A 21,719-nucleotide genomic window follows, 5' to 3' on the forward strand; every position below is an offset into this window, starting at 1 on the left:
ATCTTGTTGTGCATCAATTGCCATCACCCTATCTTTGCAGGCAGTGAGTATTCTAATCAGCTAAAACCTCATCGTGTAAAGTTTTCAAAATGGTCTGGCCTGAAAATTCAACTTTCAGCTGACATGTTTAATGTTTGGATGTTACTGAGAGAGGAAATAGACAATAGACAAATCCCTGGAATCTTGCTGTGCCATCTCTCTTAGCGTTTTCTTGCTCCGTCTTTTAATTGATCCCGTCTCTTTTTTTTCCCAGGGAATTCTAGTCACTTAGAAGATCCAAAGAGAGTTTGGGGCAAGGTGAACTTTGAACAAGAGCATCCTCCAAGAGGGCACATGGTCCTGAGGCCTATTCCACCGGCCACACTCCGTGGGGCCCCACCTCAGTTGTGTCCCTTTATTCCCCCAAAGAGTGGGTGCCTCTGTTGGACCCTGTTTTTTTTTTAACAGGCCTCTGGTTAACTGGGTCCTGTCAAATTGTGGCCTTGTCATTTTAAAACAAGTTTGAAGCCTGGGGTTAAAGTAACCGAGGTCTTCGGATTTGACACAAACTTCTTAACCCCCACATCCTCACCCGCAGCAAGTGCCTGAGAGACAGGACTTCCCAAATAGAAAATGAAAACCCTAAATATCAAACTGTCTCTTGAAGACTTGTTATAATGTCAGAGTAATAATGTGTGGATGTTAAAATTGACTTTGGGAGTGAGAGCGAGACTTGTAAATGGGAGAGAGACAAGAGAAAGAGAGAGAGGAAAGGAGGGAGAGGCATTTGAAATTGTGAAATAGCAGTTATGTCAGTGCGTGTAGTTGCAACAAATATTAAACATTTAAGCAGCCTCCATCAGAAAAATTGAGCAGATCTTACTGCTGACATGTTGCTGTTGTGAGATCCTGCTGTGCTGTGACAACCTGCGGTAATGCAATCGAAGCAAGGACTGTTTCGATGAGCCCATGGTTTTAAGGCTGACCGATGGACCTGGGATTGAAATCCCCAAACTATTTTCTCAATTTGATCATACTTGGGTTTGCTGAGGGACGTTGTGTGTGAAGGAATGAGCTCTTGCTGTGTAATTTGTTTGAAAATCTCCCCCGCTTTCCAGTTCCAATAATCTTTTTCTCTCCCACTCTCTACACCCACCCCTTGCAGGAATTGCTATTTTGAAACTACGACAGGACAAGAAATCCTTCCTTTGGGATGAAGTTTCTTCCAGACGGGACGGGTGGACATCAGCCTGAGGCCTGTTCGACAGGGCGCACCCCATGGGGCCCGTGTGAGTTGTGTGTATTTGTTACCCCAAGGTTTGATTTCCTTTGGGACACCCTGGATTTTTAAGGGTCTCTGGTTAACTGAGTCCAAACGGGTTGTGGCTCTGTCATTTTAAAGCAAGTTTGAAGCCTGGGGTTAAAATAACCAGGGCCTTGGGATTTGACACAAATGTGTTAAGTGTCTGACACACTGGACTCCCCAACGAGGAAATTAAAACCCTGAATGTGAAACTCTCCTTAAAGACTTGGTATAATGTCGGAGTAATGTGTGATGTGTGGGGCAGGATGGAAGAGACACGGATGGAGGATAAAGACAGAGAGAGAGAGAGTTATAGCTGGGAGTCACACTGACAGCAGGAAAATCCCAAGAGAGAACTTCAGCAAGTATTCCCACGGTCTGGCCAGTTCTGTGTTTGATGGTAGATTTAGGGACAGACAATCTTCAAGGCTACTGAGGGGTCAATGTTTAATGTTTTCAAACTGCACTGATATACATTAGAAAGCATAAAAATGGCCAAAAAGCTTAAAAGGAAACAAGAAATGGTCAAGCTTTCCTGTGTTAGAATTAACATGACAATGTTCAGGGAGATCCAACAAAGTTCAAGTCCTGACATTAACATCTCAATGGGACAGGCAGCTCTCTGGGAGGGGACTGAGAGACATTTCAATGTGTCCGATACACTGGGGTGGAGACGGTGAACCCCTCAGGGAGAATAAATCTGCAAAAGAATGTGTCAAATTAATTCTCAACTCGTTATTTCTCTCTCTGTTGTGAGAGAGAGAGCAGCTCTCTCTGGTTGAGATTGTCTGTGTGGGGAGAGAGAAAGAGAGAGATAGACAATAATAAAGAGAATGATAGAATATAGAACAGTACAGCACAGAACAGGCCCTTCAGCCCACCATGTTGTGCCGACTATTGATCCTCATGTGAGGTAAACCTATTGTACGAACTCTCAAATTTCTGCGACCATATGCATGTCCAGCAATCTCTAAAACATCCCCAATGACCTCGCTACCACAACTGCTACCGGCAAGGCATTCCATGCTCTCACAACTCTCTGCGTAAAGAACCCGCCTCTGGCATCCCCTCTACACTTTCCGCCAAACAGCTTAAAGCTATGACCCCTCGTGTTAACAATTTCTGCCGTGGGAAAAAGTTTCTGGCTGTGAGAAACAAAACTCTCACACACTTCAATAATTGCAGTCCGAGACAAAATCTGAATCAGTAGTGTCCTTTATTTTTACACTTGCAAGTGGGTGTGATGTCCAGTGCCAGGCAAGGCAGAGGACATACACACACCAAATTCAACAAACTCTCGATATTTATATAATTTGGTTCCTACATATTTTTTTCTTATTTCATTGTTTCCCCCCACTGTTTACATCCTCCACTTCCCTAAGACTGGTCCCGAATCAGTCCTTGCCCTCCTGATTTCCCTCTTAAGTGTACTCCTACTTTCTTTATACTCTTCTAAGGATTCACTCGATCTATCATGTCTATACCTGACATATGCTTCCTTTTTTTTAACCAAATCCTCAATTTCTTCAGTCATCCAGCATTCCCTATACCTACCAGCCTTTCCTTTCACCCTGACAGGAATATACTTTCTCTGGGGGGGGGTTTCGAATTGGGGAATGTGGTCAGGAGCGCGTGAGGGGGCCACGTGTGAATTGGTGAAGAATCAAGTTTTGGGTTTTCAGAAGGTGCCACAACATGGCGAATGCACAATGGATGGGGCAGGTGCCATGCGTGTGCAGTATGCGAACATACCCAACATCGCCCTCACCCCGATGGCCCCCTTTGTGTGCGGCTGCATCAAGCTGTGTGTAGACCCTTGGTACACAGACACCAATTGTCACCATGTACTGAGGTTCTGCCTGTCCCCAGTGTTTGGAAGGATGGGACTGGCCTCGTTGCCGTGCAACGCTCCAAATGGAGTCACAGAGTCATGGAGCTGGTCAGTACAGATACAGACCCTTTGGTCCAACTCATCCATTAAGACCAAATATCCTCAATTACTCCTGTCCCATTTGCTCGTATTTCACCCATATCCCTCCAAACTCTTCCTATTAACATACCCGTTCCAGGTGCCTTTTCAATCCACCACTTCCTCTGGCAGCTCATTCCATCCATGCACCACATCTGCGTGAAAACGTTGCCCCTTCTATCTTTCCCCTCTCCTTAAACCTCCAGTTCGGAAGTCCCCCAACACCGGGGAAAAGTCTTTAGCTCTTCACCCTGTCCATGCCCCTCATAATTTTATAAACTTCTGTAAGGTCACCCCTGAGCCTCCGGTGCTCCAGGCAAAATAGCCCCAGTCTATTCAGCCTCTCCCTATAGCTCAAACTCTCCAACCCTGGCCACATCCTCATAAATCGTTTCTGAGCCCTTTCAAATTTCACAGCATACAGCAGGAAGACCAGAAGTGAACACAGTATTCCAAACATGGCCGAACCAATGTCCTATACAGCCACAACATGACCTTCCAACTCCGATACTCAATGCTCTGACCAATAGAGGAAAGCATACCAAACGCATTCTTCACTATCCTATTTATCTGCAACTCCACTATCAAAGAACTCTGAACCTGCACTCCAAGGTCTCTTTGTTGAGCAACACTCCCCAGGACCTTACCATTAACTGTGTCGGTCCTGCCTGATTTACCTTCCCAAAATACAGCACCTTACGTTTATCTAAATTAAATCCATCTGCCACTGCTCAGCCCGCTGGCCCATCTGATCGAGATTCCATTGGACTCTGAGGGAAAGCTTCTTCCCTGTCCACTGCACCTCCAACTTTAGTATCATCCGCAATTTAGGAACTATGCCTCTTATGTTCACAACCAAGTCATTTATGTAACTGACAGAACTCAGTGGAACACCACTGGTCATAGGCCTCCAGACTGAAAAATAACCAACACCCTCTGTCTCCTCCCTTTGAGCCAATTCCACATCAAAATGGCTAGTTCTCCCTCTATTCCACATGATCTAACCCCGCTAAACAGGCTACCATGAGGTACCTTGTCAAGTGCCTTACTGAAGTCCATATAGATTAAGACCACCGCTCTGCTTTCATCAATCCTCTTCGACAATTCTTCAAAAAATCAGGTCAGTGAGACACGAGTTCCCATGCACAAAGCCATATTGCCTATCCAGAATCAGTCCTTGCCTTTACAAATTCATGTAAGTGCTGTCCCTCAGAATTCCCTCCAACAACCTTCCCACCACTGATTTCAGGCTCACCAGTGTATAATTCCCTGGATTTTCCTTCCCATCTTTCCCATCCACGTTAGCCAACCTCCAGTCTTCCGGCACCTCACCTGTGGCCATTGATGAAACGTGTATCTCAGCAAGTGGCCCCAGACATTACTTCCCTAACTTCCCACAGATTTCTCAGGTACACCTGATCAGGTTCTAGGTGTTCATCATCCTTTCTGTGATTTAAGACATCCAGCTCCTCCTCCCTCTGTAATGTGGACATTGTTCAAGATGTCGCCATTTATTTCTCCAATTCTCTGGTTTTCATATCCTTTTCCGAAGTGAACACGGAGGCAAAATATTCATTTAGTATCTCCCCTATCTCCTGCAATTCCACACATAGGCTGATCTTACAGGGGCCCTATTCTCTCCCTCGTTACTTCTTTGTTCTCAATGTTTGTGTAAAAATCCCTTAGGATTCTTCTTAACCCAATTGCCAAAGCTAAGCCATGTTCCCTTTTTGCCCTCCTGAATTCCCTCTTAAATATACTTGCACTGCCTTTATACTCTTCAAGGGATTCACTTAATCCCTGCTGTCTATGCCTGACGTATGCTGCCTTCTTTTTCGTGACTAAAACCTTACCTTCTCCAGTCCTCCAGCACTCCCTGCCCCTATGTAGGGAGTGAGGGTCAGTTTATTATCCAACAGCTCCCTGGTCTGAGAATGGGCTTATGTGGTGAGACATGGTGTGGTGAAAAACACGGTATGGAGATGCTTCAGAGGCAAAGAAAATTCCGATTTTATTAAAACATTGACAGGTAAATGAATATTTTGAAAAAAACAGTGCGATGCATCAAGTGAAATGAGACTTATCTGACTGCTGTTAACTCCCCAGTTACACCTTGCAGCCTTGACTTAGTACAATGGGGTTTGAATTACAGAGAGCTGTTAATTACTGAATGACAGGGGAAAGGAGAGAGAGAGAGAGAGAGAATGTGACAGAGAGTAAACACGAATCCCGGGATCTTCTCATACTTCCCTCCCCTGGGGTCTGCCCTGCACTGTCAGCCCTGTAGCCCACCCTTTCTCCCCTCTCTTACTGAGCTGGGACAGAGGGTCTCGATGACCTTCTGCTCGCCCCAGAGTGGCTTGTGTTGGTTTGGAGAGTGGTGGGTGTCGCTGGCACTGCCCGAGTCAGTCTCTCAGCTCTCCACTCACATCTCATCAGTAGGTGGAGGGTTGTGGATAAGAAGATTGCTCGCTCTCCTTCTTTTCCTGAGTCTGTGACTGGCTGTAACCGATTCCCTTGATGCTGGCTGGACCTCACACTGAACAAACCCCAGAGATTAGGGTTCCCCAGTTATACTGGCTGGAGGTTTCCCATGTTTCCTGCCAAATCTGCATTGGATCACTGAGCTGCTGTTTCTCCTCTCGAGGCTGAATGAACTTCCTGAGTATTCGATGAGTGTGAATGGTTCTCCAATTAAAGTCAGTGGGTGTACCATAATTTTGAATGTCCATTATTTCTCTTCGAGGGGTGCAGGTTAAGGTGTTGCTGATAGTGTGATAGCCTTCCCATTCAAGACAAACAGGTTTGCATGTCAGGTGTGGAGTGTTCTGGATCTCTGCTTCCGAGCAAATGATTACAAGTTGAATGGTTATGTGATTTTGCAAGCTGTAGAATGTCTCTGTTGTTTGCTCTGCAGGCTAGTGCTCATTGTCTTTTAGAGTGTGGTGCTAGAAAAGCATAGCAGGTCAGGCAGCATCCGAGGAGCAAGAGAGTCGATGTTTCAGGCATAATCCCCTCATCAGGAATAAGGGGCTGGGGGAAGGGGGCTGAGAAATGAATATGACGGTGGGAGTGGAGCTGGGGGAAGGTAGCTAGGAAGGTGATAGGTGGGTGTAGGTGAGGGGATGATGGTGATAGGTCGGAGCAGAGGGTGGAGTGGATAGGTGGGGAGGAAGATGGACAGGTAGGACAGTTCAAGACGGCAGTGCTGAGTTGGAGGGTTGGTTCTGGTAAGAGGTGGAGTGGAGGGGAGATGAGGAAACTGGTGAAGTCGATGTTAATGCCGTGTGTTTAAGTGGTCAGCCACAGGGCGGTGGGGTTATTTGGTGCATGTGTCCCAGTGATTTTCCCTGAAACGTTCCTCAAGTTGGCATCCTGTCTCCCCATTGTAGAGGAGACACCATCAAGAGCAACAGACACAGTAGATGAGGTGGTTGGATGTGCAGGAAAATCTCTGCGGAATGTGAAAGGATCCTTTGGGGCCTTGGACAGAGTGAGCAGGGAGGTGTGGGGGCAGGTTTTACATTTCGTACTGTGGCAGGGCAAGGTGCTGGAAGTGGAGGAGGGGGTTAGTGGGGGGCATGGACCTCACCAGGGAGTCACGGAGTGAATGTTGAGGCGGTCCACAGAGATTCTTTCCTCCGTGACTCCCTGGTTAGGTCCACACTTCCCACTAACCCATCCTCCCCTCCACTTGTCACTGCAAGAGGTGTAAAGCCTGCGTCCACACCTCCAACAAAGGCCCCAAAGGATCCTTCCACATCCAGCAGAGATTTTCCTGCACATCCAAACACCTCATCTGTGGCGTCTGTTGCACTCAATCATTTCAGGGAACATCTCTGGGACACACGCACAAACAAACCCCACTGCCCTGTGGCTGAACGGTTCAACTCCCCCTCCCACTCTGCCAAGAACATGCAGGTGCTGGGACCCCTCCACTGCCAAATCCAGGTACTGCCTGACCTGCTGTGTTTTTCCAGTGCCACACTTTTCGACTCTGATTGTCTGTATCGGCAGTCCTCACTTTCTCCTTTATTGTCTTTGAGCTGATGCATTTGTGGGGGCCTTCCTTTATCTTACCCCTGTTCCAGACTGCTGCCCCTGAGCTTGCATATTGCCTCGTCTGTCTCAGCGACTCTTAGTTTAAATGTGAATTCCACAAACTCATGTCCCAAGTTCAGAGGGTTTTTGTCCAGGGTATCTAATGGGAATGTTTACTCCACCTTACACCTTGTTTCTGTACTCTGATTATCTCATTTTTGATGGCTTCCTGTTTTTTTAGCTGTTCCTTTACCTGCAAGTATCTGCTACCAATCAACTATTGAATGTTCTTGCCAAACACTATCAAAATTTGCCTTCTTCCAATTTAGTGCAACTTGCAAAACAATCTCTTGGCCAAACGAGCCACAGCACATTTAAAACCATCTCTTAAGTCAACAGGGATAGACTGTAAAATGCAAATGCAATCCAATCCGATTTGCATGTTCCCTTGCTTCGGACCCATTTGATGATTACATTCTCGTGGCTGATTCCAGATTCTCCTCGAGGCAAGACATTTATTCACTATCCAACAATTCAATGTGTGTGTTTAACTCAATAAACTACATTTTTTTAAATGAGTGAAATAGGGTTTTGTGTGCAAGGCTACAGTCCGAAGTGAATACTTCATCTGATCAGCGATAATGTACACTTTACTCAAAGACACAACCCAGCTGACATCTGGCAAGTGGACAACCTGACAGTGAAACATTGCCTCCCCACTGCTCCTGATAATGTGACAGGCTGTATACTCTGTAGTCTGCGTAGCTAGCAATTAAATCAAAGATTTTAACTGTTGCATCATTTATAACAAATTTAAGTTCCAATCATGAGAAAACAGCTCAACAATATCTGATCATGGAATCCAGGGGAAGGTAAAGGTTGTTGTTAATTAAAGGAAGATGGGTATAAAGCTGATGTTGCGTGGGAGGGGCATCTTGTGGTACACTGGTGGTGTCCCTACCCATGCTCCAGAGGTGTGTGTTAACATCTCTGAACAGGTTGATTCTAAAAAGGTTAATTTTTTAAAAAATTCTACATAAAAAGCTGACGTTAAAGCTGCCTGTGGATTCGAAACACTTTCGAATTCAGTAAAACAGGATTAACAAAATAATGCATTGAGAGAGAAAACAACATGAAATTAAACTAGTGAGAGACAAAAACATGTGTTTGAAATAGCTTTCTCAAGATAAAGCAAAAGGTGATCAGAAAAGACAACTGGCAGAGGCAGGAAAACCTGCAATTGGAATGGTGTGAATAACAGAGAAATAAAGATGATATTTTGGGTCTGTCTTCAGAGAGGAACATTCACTCCACTTCTCAATAATACAATAGAAGCAATGTCCTAGTGAAAATGAGCAGATCGCTGAATTGGTCATGAGTGAACAGAATTAGTACTGGGAAATTAATATAATCCCAGAATCTGAAGATCAACATTCAAAATCCTCAGAATATTGGTTGCAGTGATCATGATCTTTGACTGCCACTCCGGTACATATTTGTGTGTTCTGATCATGTTTTGCTTCACCTATAGAAAGCTTTTTCAAACGTTTTCATCTCTCTCAATTTGGTGTAGTTTTCTCTCAATGCATTTTTTTTAGTCTGACTGTACTGAATTTAAAAAGATATTCTGAATCCCCATTTTTTAAAGCACCCTGTTCATTCCCAGTGCATCACAAGATGTCACCCCTTCCGCAACATCATCATTATACACCTCTTCCTTTAATTAACAACAATCTTTACCTTTCCTGTATTCCATGAGCAGATCTTGTTGAGTTTTTGCTCATGATTGGAATTTAAATTTGTTACAAATGATGAAACAGTTAAATCTTTGACTACAGTGTATACAGCCTGTCACATTATCAGGAGCAGTGGGGAGGCAATGCTTCACTGTCAGGTTGTCCACTTGCCAGATGTCAGCTGGGTTGTGTCTTTGAATAAAGTGTACATTATCGCTGATCTTTCGTCAGATGAAGTACTTGCTTCTGACAGTAAGTATTGCATGCAAGACTATTTACCTCATTAAAAAAAATACAGGTAGAGTTTATTTAATTAAACACACACATTGAGTTGTTGGTTGATTCGATTAGATCAGATCCCCCTCGGTAAGGAAACAGGCCTTTTGGCCCAATAAGTCCATACCAACCCTCCAAAGAGCAATCCACCCAGTCCAATTCCCCTACATTTACCCTTGACACTGTGGGTAATATAGCATTGCCAATTCACCTGGCATGCACGTCTTTGGTTGTGGGAAAAAAACAGAGCACCCGGAGAAAGCCCACACAGACACAGGGAGAACGTACAAACTCCACACAGACAGTTGCCCGAGGCTGGGATCGAACCCGGGTCCCTGGCACTGTGAGGCAGCAGTGCTCACCACTGAGCCACCGTACCCACTCTAAAAGTGAGAAATACTGACATTTGTAAACTTGATCAGCTTCATAGAATCCCTACAGTGGGGAAGCAGGCCATTCGGTCCACACTGACACACCAAACAGTGCCTGACCTACACCCAGCCCATTCCCCCGGCTAACTCACCTAGCTTCCACATCCCTGGACGCTGTAGGCATGGCCAATCCACCCTAATCTGTACATCTTTGGACTATGGGAGGAAACACACACAGACATGGGAAGAATGTGCAAACTTCATACAGACAGTTACCTGAGGCTGGGATTGAACCCAGGTCCCTGGCACTGTAAGGCAGCAGTGCTCACCACTGAGCCACCAGACCACCCAAAGCAGTGGTTGTTGAATTAATCTTGAGGAGAATTTGGAATCAGCCGCCAGAGTATTGGCATTAAATTGGTTTGAAGCAAAGGAACATGCAAATGGAATCAAATTGTTTTTACACTTTGCATTCTATCCCTGTTGACATAAGAAGTGGGTGGACGTGCTGTGGTTCATTTGGTCAACATGATTGTTTTGCAAGATGTAAATGTCTGGCCGACTCAAAAGAAGGAGTGGCCCAACGGGGACAGTAACATAAATTGAGGGCTGAAGGACAGAGTCATTAACTGGTTCAGAGAAGAGGTGGTTCAGGTTGGTGAAAAGTTTTTATGCCTCTCTGTCTGTTTCTCTTCACTTGGCTCTCTCTCTTTTTCTCTCTCACTGTCTCCCACTCTGCCTCTCTCTCGCTCTGCCTCTCTCTCGCTATCATTGTCCCTCTCCCTCTCTTGCTCTTTCTGTCTCAGTGCCTCTCTCCGTCGGTCTCATTCTCTTTCACTGATTCTCCCTCTCTCGCACTCTGTCTGTCTATCTCTTCCGCTGTTTCTCTTCCTCTCCCACTGTATCTTTCTCTCTCAATGTCTCTCTCTCTCTCGCTCTCACTGTCTCTGTCACTCCTCTCTCACTGTCTTGTTGTCTCCCTCAATGAATCTCTCTCTCACTCTCTCTCTCTGTTCCTTTTTCTTGCTCGTTCCCCCACTCTCTCTCATATGTCTCTGTGTACTCTGCTTCTGAATTCCTCTCTCTCTCTGTCCTTCAGTATGTCTCTTGTTTCTCTCTCTCTGTCTTAAACTGTCTCTCTCTCACACTATTGATTTCACTCTGTCCCTCTTTCTCATTCTTTCTGTGTTTCTCTCTCTCTTGTGCTTTCTGTCTCTATCTCTCCCTCTCGCTCTTTCAGCCGCAGTAACTCTCCCTCTCTCTGTCTAACTGACTCTCACTTCCTCATTCTCTGTCTCCCTCTCTCTCCCTCACTGTATCTCTCCCACTGTCTTTCTTTCTCAGTGACTCTCTCTCTGTCACAGTCTCCCACTCTCTCTTTCTGAGTCTCTCACTGTCTCTGTCACTCCCCCTCCCTCACACTGTCTTGCTTTCTCCCTCAGGGTGTCTCTCTTTGACACACATGCTGTCTCTCTCTCCCTCTCTCACTGACTCTATTCCTCATTCTTACTTCCCCCTCTCTCTCATGTCTTTCTCTGTCTCTCTCTCTCTCTCTCACTGACTCTTTCAGTTCCTCATTCTTCCTTCAGCCCCCTCTCTCTCATGTCTCTCTATCTTTCTCTCCTGTATCTCTCTGTTTCTACTCTGTCTCTGACTCGCTCTATCTCACTCTCTCTGTCCTTCACATTACCTCTCTCTCACACTCTCTCTCACTTTTGATCTCTTGCTGTCGCTCTCTCTGTCCGTATTTCTTGTTCTTTCACCATCTGTGTCTCTCTCACTTTTTTTTTGCCTCTCTCTCTTCCTCTAGCGCTCTCACTGTCTCTTTCTCTCTTTCTGCCTCTTAGTCGCTCACTAACTCCCTCTCTCTCACACACATATTCTTTGTCTCTATCTGTCTCTCATTCCCTGTCTGCCTCTCACTCTCTTTCTCACTCTTTCCTTCTCTGCCTCTCACACTCTGTCTTTTTCTCTCTGCTACTGTCTCTGTCTCACCTCCTCTCTCTGTCCTTCTTTCCCATTCTGCATCTTTGATTGTCTGTCTTCTGTCTCTGTCTCTCTCACAAACTGTTTCTCTCATTGTCTGTGTCTGTGTCTCTTTCTCTCACTGTTTCTCCACGTCTGTCTGGTTTTCTCTCTCACTCTGTCTGTCAGCCCGCCTCTCTCTCTTCCCCCCCCCCCCCCCACCCCATTTGTCTCTCGCTATCTGAAGCAGGTGGCTGAAGTCCTAACATTATATTTATAATTACTGGGTTTCACAAGGTAATGTAAGAGAAGTGTGGAAAAGGTCCTGTTTGAACCATTGAATTCTAATTCTTCAAGCACAATATTTGGATAGATGGTAAATGATATTTTCCAGCTGTACTGTGGGTAGGGTGGTGCACACCAGTGTGATCGATACCAACAACACTCCGAGCAAATGCCTGCAGGTCAGGGAACATCAGCTCAGTGCTAATGTAATGGAGTCTGAACTTCGATCATTCCGATGTCTCATTGAGGAGGTGATTATCTGGACATTGTGTTCCAGGAGGCAGAAGCCTATGCTTGGATTTGCACTTTGGAAGTATCTGTGCTCAGAGATAGTACAGTGTCTGGAGGGAAGTGCAGTTTTCGAACCTCTGAGTGGAAAAACCTCAGCTTTTGCACTTTGGTGTGTTCACTGGCTAAATCAACTCTTATTATCCATCCCTAACTGTCTTTGTAATGAATACGGTGAACCACGAATTGATGGCAGCATCTGTGGGAAGAAACCAGAGTTAATGCTTCAGTCTGTTGACCCTTCATCAGAACAGATAGCAGCAGGGAATAAGGGATATTTATAGTGAAGAGCTGAAAATGTGTTGCTGAAAAAGCGCAGCCTGTCAGGCAGCATCCAAGGAACAGGAGAATCGAGGTTTCGGGCATAAGCCCTTCTTCAGGAATGAGGAAAGTGTGTCCAGCAGGCTAAGACAAAAGGTAGGGAGGAGGGACTTGGGGGAGAGGTGTTGGAAATGGGATAGGTGGAAGGAGGTCAAGGTGAGGGAGATAGGCCGGAGTGGGGTAGGGGCGGAGAGGTCAGGAAGAAGATTGCAGGTTAGGAAGGCGGTGCTGAGTTCGAGGGATTTGACTGAGACAAGGTGGGGGGAGGGGAAATGAGGAAACTGGAGAAATCTGAGTTCATCCCTTGTGGTTGGAGGGTTCCTAGGCGGAAGATGAGGCGCTCTTCCTCCAACCGTCATGTTGCTGTGGTCTGGCGATGGAGGAGTCCAAGGACCTGCATGTCCTTGGTGGAGTGGGAGGGGGAGTTGAAGTGTTGAGCCATGGGGTGGTTGGGTTGGTTGGTCCGGGTGTCCCAGAGGTGTTCTCTGAAACATTCCGCAAGTAGGCGGCCTGTCTCCCCAATATAGAGGAGGCCACATCAGGTGCAGCGGATGCAATAAATGATGTGTGTGGAGGTGCAGGTGAATTTGTGGCGGATATGGAAGGATCCCTTGGGGCCTTGGAGGGAAGGAAGAGGGGAGGTGTGGGCGTAAGTTTAGCATTTCTTGCGGTTGCAGGGGAAGGTGCCGGGAGTGGAGGTTGGGTTGGTGGGGGGGGTGGACCTGACGAGGGAGTCACGGAGGGAGTGGTCTTTTCGGAACGCTGATAGAGGAGGGGTGGGAAATATATCCCTGGTGGTGGGGTCCGTTTGGAGGTTGCGGAAATGACGGCGGATGATACGCTGTATATGGAGGTTGATGGGGTGGTTGGTGAGGACCAGTGGGGTTCTGTCCTGGTGGCGGCTGGAGGGGCAGGGCTCAAGGGCGGAGGAGCGGGAAGTGGAGAAGATGCGGTGGATGGCATTGACGACCACGTCTGGGGGGAAATTGTGGTCTTTGAAGAAGGAGGCCATCTGGGTTGTATGGTTTTGGAACTGGTCCTCCTGGGAGTAGATGCAGCGGAGACAAAGGAATTGGGAATATAGGGTGGCGTTTTTACAGGGGGCAGGGTGGGAGGAGGTGCAGTCTAAGTAGTTGTGGGAGTCGGTCGGTTTATAGTAAATGTCTGTGTTGATTCGCCCGAGATAGAAATAGAAAGGTCGAGGAAGGGGAGGGAGGAGTCTGAGACGGTCCAGGTGAATTTGAGGTCGGGGTGGAAGGTGTTGGTAAAGTGGATGAACTGTTCAACCTCCTCCTCGTTCAACAGTCATTGATGTATCGGAGGAAAAGGTGAGGGGTGGTGCCAATGTAGCTGCGGAAGATAGACTGTTCCACATATCCTACGAAGAGGCAGGCATAGCTGGGGCCCATGCGGGTGCCCATGGCTACTCCTTTGGTTTGGAGGAAGTGGGAGGATTGGAAAGAGAAGTTGTTCAGGGTGAGGACCAGTTCAGTCAGTCGAAGTAGGGTGTCAGTGGACGGGTACTGGTTTGTACGGCGGGAAAGGAAGAAGCGGAGGGCTTTCAGTCCTTCGTGATAGGGAATGGAGGTGTACAGGGACTGGATGTCCATGGTGAAGATAAGGCGTTGGGGACCGGGGAAGCGAAAATCATGGAGGAGGTGGAGGGTGCGGATGCAATAAATGATGTGTGTGGAGATGCAGGTGAATGTGTGGCGGATATGGAAGTATCCCTTGGGGCCTTGGAGGGAGGTAAGGGGGGAGGTGTGGGCGCAAGTTTTGCATTTCTTGCGGTTGCAGGGGAAGGTGCCGGGAGTGCGGATGCAATAAATGATGTGTGTGGAGGTGCAGGTGAATTTGTGGCGGATATAGACAGATACATGGATAAGAAATGGATAGGCCACCCGATGTGGCCTCCTCTGTATTGGGGGCACCCGATGTGGCCTCCTCTATATTGGGGAGATAGGCCGCCTACTGCACCCGATGTGGCCTCCTCTATATTGGGGAGACAGGCTGCCTACTGCACCCGATGTGGCCTCCTCTATATTGGGGAGACAGGCCGCCTACTTGCGGAACGTTTCAGAGAACACCTCTGGGACACCTGGACCAACCAACCCAACCACCCCATGGCTCAACACTTCAACTCCCCCTCCCACTCCACCAAGGATATGCAGGTCCTTGGACTCCTCCATCGCCAGACCATAGCAACATGACGGTTGGAAGAAGAACGCCTCATCTTCCGCCTAGGAACTCTCCAACCACAAGGGATGAACTCAGATTTCTCCAGTTTCCTCATTTCCCCTCCCCCCACCTTGTCTCAGTCAAATCCCTTGAACTCAGCACCGCCTTCCTAACCTGTAATCTTCTTCCTGACCTCTCCGCCCCTACCCCACTCCGGCCTATCACCCTCACCTTGACCTCCTTCCACCTATCACATCTTCAACGCCCCTCCCCCAAGTCCCTCCTCCCTACCTTTTATCTTAGCCTGCTGGACACACTTTCCTCATTCCTGAAGAAGGGCTTATGCCCGAAACGTCGATTCTCCTGTTCCTTGGGTGCTGCCTGACCTGCTGCGCTTTTCCAGCAACACATTTCCAGCTCTGATCTCCAGCATCTGCAGTCCTCACTTTCTCCTCGAAGATGTTTTCCCATATTTATAGTGAAGACTGGGTTGGGTGTGCTGTGGGGGGAAAGGGGAGATCTGAGTGGATAGCTGGAGATGAAGCCCAGAGAGAGAGAGAGAGATGTGTGTGTTAACATGCGCATTTAAGAGGGATTGGTTCTGTTCTGTTTCTTTTCAAGAGATGCTGGGATGTCTGCTCCATGGAAAGCAGAGTAAGTAGCTTTTATTTTGTTACAGACCAGGCCAGAACCCCTCAAAATGTTTTAAGAAGGTAGCCGAGACCCTAACTTCATCCTGTTTTAAAGGCAGATATGAAGTGGATATTCCCGGTGAAAAGCAATTGCTCAAATAACTGAGCTTTCAGCAAAACAGAATTTATTTAAACCCTACAGTTGAAACACAAACTAAACAAAACGGAATTTAAAATAACCAAACTATGGAAAACATTAACCAACACAATACAGTAAGTCCTACTAGGTAACTGGTCCAGTACAGCAACACCTCGTCAACACACCCCTTGGCAAAAAGGTAAATTGCAACACAGCTTCTTACGGAGAGGGGGGAATAACTTCCAAAGCGATTTCAGAGAGAAAGGCAATCAGGAATCATCTGCTGAAGTTTTCAATCTTCCTTGGAATCCATCATCTTCAGACTGCCTGCTAAACAAAACTCCAAAAAAAAAACCCTGAACTGGGAGAACTGGCCACTTCTCTGCCGTTGTTAAACTCGGCTCTTTCCAGAGCCATCAGCACCTCTGCCTTTAAGACGTCTCTTGAAAAAAACCCGAGGACAAAACAACCTTGTGAAAGTGAGAGCAGTGTCACAGTTTAAGGGAAAGGACCAAAGCATGAATGGGTGCAGTGAGCCTCACGCACAGACCCAGGGTTTTAGAGGTTGCTTTCAGTTGTTGAAGTTGGGGGTTTTGTAATTGAAGCTGCCAGATACAGGTCTCTCTCCCTCTCCCTGCTGCCAGATTCCTGTTGTTAGTGTTCCTTCTCCTGGACGAGAATCTGCTGGATTTTCCTTGGCCAAGGTTGCATTTATGCGATGTTGGTATACTAGGACATTGATGAGTATAAGTTAAATAATACATTATTTTGTTAAGTATTTCGACAGAATTAAAATTAGCCATTTTTTTGTTTTGCGTATTTTCTAACTGTGGGGTAAGAACGAAGTGTCTTTTGCTTAAATCCGATGAGATTGACCAATCAAATCACATCCGGAATGCAGCACCTTAAACTAGCCTCCAAATAAGATAACGGTTACAGTCTCGGCTATCCCTATAATAGTCTTTATGGTCTGTTCCACAAAATACGAAAGGGCTGGGTAAACAAGGAGATAATGGAGAGCAGGCCAGGATAGAAGAAAAGTTGAATATGTGATAATAGATGCTAAGAATAGGAGAGAATGGACAATGAAACAAAGGGTGACCTTCCCATCAGCCCTGCTCCATCTTCCGATATGATCCTGGCTGATCCTTTATCACGCAGTCACATACCTGTTCTTTTCTCAGACCCACTGACACTTTTAGCTCCTGGAAATCAATATGGTTCTTTCTTTAAAAAAAACAGTGACTTTGCCTCCAGAGCCTTTTGTGGTAGAGGTCTCCAGATGGTCACCATTGTCTGAGTGAAGACATTTCTCAGCATCTCAGTCAGAAATGGTGTCCCGTGTGTATGCTGAGACCCTGGCCCCTTTCTCTGGATTCCCACGCCGGGGAAACATCATCATTGCATCCTGAGCCCTGTCAGAATCCTATACACATCAGTGAGACACTTCACCTTCTGATACCATCAAGTGAATGCCGGCCCACCCAACCCCAACATTCCTCATAGGACCAACCTGGCATAGCAACAATTATTCTGATAAACCCTTACTGCTGTCTCCTCGCAGTAGGTATCAATTTCCATAGGTACTTGAATCAAGAATGTACAAAATACTCCAGATGTGGTCTCACCAACTGGATAAGCTTTCAAGCTGTACTGAAATCCACAGCCAATGAAGGCCAACATGCTGTTTGTCTTTCTAACATGTTGCTATTCAGCTGCACCTTCATTTTGAATTTCAGTGACCTCTGGAAAAGGACATCCATAGATTCATACAGCATGGAAAAGACCCTTCGGTGCAATGTGTCCACACTCATCAGGTTTCCCAAACTAATCTAGTTCCATTACGCTGCATTTGGCCCATATCTCTCTGAACATTTCCTATCCATGTATCTGTCCAATTGTCTTTTAAATGTTGTAACTGTACATGCATCTCCCTCTTCTTCTGGCAGTTCAACCCACACACGAACCACCCTCTATGTAACAATGTTGCCCCTCAGGTCCCTTTTAAATCTCTCTCCTCTGTGCCCTCCAGTTATGAACACCCCTATCTTCAGAAAAAGACCCTTGCTATTCACCTCATCTACGCCCCTCATGATTTTTCAACCTCTCTAAGGTCACCCCTCAACCTCCTACATTCCAGTGAATTAATGTCCCAGCCTATCCCTCCTCTCCTTATGGAAGCCAATATTGCTCCATTCGATCAATATTTGAATAATACACTACAAATATGTATCTTATTTCCTACTGATGTGGACAATTTCCCATTTGCACCTTCCATGTGTTTCCCAATTTACTGAAATTGTTCATATTATTCTGAAGCCTTCTTACCTCCTGTACATCGGTCACAATGATGCACAAGTTTGAATTGTCATCAAACCTGGATATTTTATACTTGATTCACCCATCCAAATTGGTGATATGTATTGTGATTAACTGGACCTGCACCAGAGTCAGTTTGTGATCAGTGTATAATACTGGGAACCTGTGCAATATCCTGTGGGATGTTTCAATCCTTTAAAGGTTCTATGTAAGTGCACATTGTTTTGGACATTTTCAAGGTCCTGTTGTATTTGGAGTCTGAGAACACATCTCCTCCACCGACCCCCTCCAAGAGAGCTGTGGGCCTGTTGCACCTATTCTGAAAGGTTGGCTATACCCCATAACTCCTGGAAGAAACTCCAATCTTCACCTGCAAATTGTACCCATGGGAGGTAACCAGACCTTCTGCTTAATTAATGGCAAACACCACCCAGGACGATAGCGACAGTTTCTGTTTGCCAACATGTGTGTCCCTGCATATCTTTCACACTCATGCCAATGTAGTTATGAATTGAACAAGTTTTTCTTTCATCTTTTCCAGTTTTGTCTGTGTGTTCCCTATAGTACGGTTAAAGGGTGCTGACAAATCTGAAAAATGCGGACACTCTGCCTGTTCCTGTTGGTGCTGCTCACAATCCCCATGTCAGATGCGGCTGTACTGGATAACCATGCCGTGACTGGCATTTTTAAAAGGTAAGTGTCAGTGAAACAGATCTTACTTGATCAGGGCGGCACGGTCGTACAGTGGTGAGCACTGCTGCCTCACAGCGCTAGAGACCTGGGTTCAATTCCTGCCTCAGGCGACTGACTGGAGTTTACACATAAGTGAATTGGCCATGCTAAATTGCCTGTAGTGTTAGGTGAAGGGGCAAATGTAGGTGTCTGGGTGGGTTGCACTTCGGTGGGTCGGTGTGGGACTTGATGGTAATCTAAAATAAAAGCCGGGTGGGGGGGGGGGGGGTGCTGTACATCACTAAGAGTGAAATCAATAGCATCCACTGACCCTGAAATAAAGGAGACAGTGAAATACATTGGAGTGATTTTTGGAGAAAATGCCCAAATCCCACACACAGGCAACATTTTACTGTTTACTGAATCGCCTCACCCACCTCTCAGTTTCCCTTTGTCTCCCTCTGTCTCCTTCACTACTATTCCCATTTCCTGTCAGTTTGCAAGTCTTTGTTTTCTCTCTGTCCCTTTCTTCTGTTCCCTTGCTTTCTAGTTGCTCCACACCTTGTCCTTATGCCCCAAGCTTTTTCTGTTTTCCAATTCTTCCAGGATTCTCTCTACCTCCAGTTCTAGTTCACTGCTCATGTAGCCTTCATTGTCTCTCTCTTTCTCTCTCCCCATCTCTCTCTGTTTCTAATCAATACGTATGGCCTGGAGCATCGAGTAGTGCATCAGTCAAAGGACCTTATGATGAAGGTACAGTGAGTTATCAAGAAGGCTTGTGGCATTCTGTGATTCATTGCAGGAGGATTTGTACAAAAATAAGTAACAATGTTCTGCTTTCTGTCGCATCACCCTGGTTCTGTCTTTAAACCTGACACTGATCCCAGAATTTACTACAACTCTGAGATAGCAACACTGACCTTCCCATGCAATAATTTGATGGGCATTGTTCCAAGTTACACATCTCAAACAGGGCCCACTAACACTGCACAGAGAATGTTTCACCTGAAGTCCGTCCCTTGACTCACACCCTGACTTTACCCCTTTCAGTTTCTGCTTGGTGCTGGGCACCGGGTGTCTGATTATGGGAGAGAACACTTCGCCTTCCTGGTGGCTTTACCTGCTTCCCAGTGTGGAAACTCCAATAGATATATAGACTTGAACCCCAGCATATCAATACATCCTTTCATTACCTCCGATGTGAACGTTTTCGAAAACTACCCAGGTAGAAATGACCTCACTGTCTTCCCGAACAGCAGCAGTCGTTGCCCAGAAAGTAAATTGCTGAACCCCGCCCAGATCAACGGGAACCGCACCGCGGCTCAGCTTTTCCAAACTCTGCTGAATAACAGAACCCAGGACAATAACCAGCCAGTGGGCTGTATCATTCTCTACACCACCTACAGCCCACTGTAGATCACTGTTTCAGTAACACGGGGAATTGTCAGATCATCCCTGCCTTGCAAAAATCCCCATTTCGGGACATATGGATCGAACCAGACGTTCACAAGCATTTTGTCTTCAGTAAAATATTTGCACATGATGCAGATCAGAGGTGACACCAGGAAATCCGGGAAAAGCTGGCTGCAGTGGAGAATACCGGGTTTCATGTCAGAAGGTGTGCTATAGAATACCCAATCAGGTGTAAAGAATGCTCCACTCCAGAATACTGCATCGAACAGACTCCAAGAATTGATTTAACATACTGAGGGATCTGGGAATTGCTGTAAATGGGTGCCTATTCAAATACATCTATCACATTTCAAAACAATATAAAAATCCAAATTTACCAACATATCCTTTCTGCTTAACATTCAATGAATCATATGAGATGTCATCAGAGAATAAAAGTCAATTATCAACTCAATAAATTCAAGAATCCCTCACAGTCAAAATCAATTCCATTCACAACCTCTTTTTCCTGTCCATCAACACATCTGCAAATGCAACTCAATACTGGTCCCACATTCTCAGTATCACTCTTATTCTAACCCTGCTGCTCACTGCAGACAGAGATAGAACATAGATACAGATGTTTGAGAGACTGAACAAGCTTACAGGGATAGGGTGTGTTACAGCGCAGAACAGGCTCTTAGGCCCTCGATGTTTTGCCGACCTGTGAAATCAATCTGAAGCCCTTTCTACTCTCTGAGTAAAGAATCTCTCTCTGATATCTGTCCTATATGTATCACCCCTCAGTTTAAACTATGCCCCCTCGTGCTAGCAATCACCATCCGAGGAAAAAGGTTCTCACTGTCTGCCCTATCTATTCCTCTGATCATCTTGTGTGCCTCTGTCAAGTCACCTTTTAACCTTTTTTTCTCTAAGGAAAACAGCATTAAGTCCCTCAGCTTTCTTCATAAGACCTACCCTCTGTACCAGGCAACATCCTGGTAAATCTCCTTTACACCGTTTCCAAAGCTTCCACATCCTTCTTATAATGTGGTGACCAGGACTCCAAGTGTGGCCACACCAGAGTTTTGTACAACTGCAACATGATTTCATGGCTCCAAAACTCAATCCCTCTACCAATACAACCTAACACATCGTATGCCATCTTTACAATCCTTTAAACTGGGTGGAAATTTTCAGGGCTCTAACATGGACACCGAGATCTATCTGCTCACCCACAATACCAAGTATCTTACCATTAGCTCAGTACTCTGTATTCCTGTTACTCAATCCAAAGTGGATCACCTCACATTTTTCTGCATTAAACTCCATTTGCCACCTCTCAGCCCAGCTCTGCAGCCTATCTATGTCTCACTGTAATCTATAACATACTTTGGTACAACTCCACCAACGTTAATGGCATCCACAAATGTACTAACCCATCATTCTATGCCATTATTTATAAAACTGATAAACAGTAGTGGCACCAAAACAGATCCTTGCAGTACACCACTCGTAACTGAACTCCAGGATGAAACAATTCCCATCAACCACCACCCTCTGTCTTCTTAAAGCCAGCCAATTAATGATCCAAACCACTAGATCACTCTCAATCCCATGCCTCCATATTTTCCGTGATAGCCTACCGTAGATAATCTTATCAAACGCTTTACTGAAACTGAGATGTTGGACAACAGTACAGTAGCGCCTCGACTTACGAACTTAATCTGTTCTGGGACCCGGTTCGTGAACTGAATCAATTTTTCCCATTGCTCGGATAGCGTAAGAATGCTTGGACAGTTGTTCATAGCGCACGCGCCAAAGATGAACTGAATGAGATCACGCGGGGCCCG

General features: G+C 46.1%; 1 pseudogene; it reads left to right on the forward strand.

Annotated features, from left to right (window-relative positions):
• Positions 1-1,130: 1,130 nt before the first annotated feature.
• LOC148134735 (uncharacterized) lies at positions 1,131-20,183 on the forward strand (annotated as a pseudogene).
• Positions 20,184-21,719: the final 1,536 nt, after the last annotated feature.

Source organism: Chiloscyllium plagiosum, unplaced genomic scaffold, assembly GCF_037043375.1.
Source record: "Chiloscyllium plagiosum isolate Xiang-an unplaced genomic scaffold, Cpla_swu_hap1 HiC_scaffold_52, whole genome shotgun sequence".
In the NCBI taxonomy this organism is placed as follows: domain Eukaryota; kingdom Metazoa; phylum Chordata; class Chondrichthyes; order Orectolobiformes; family Hemiscylliidae; genus Chiloscyllium; species Chiloscyllium plagiosum.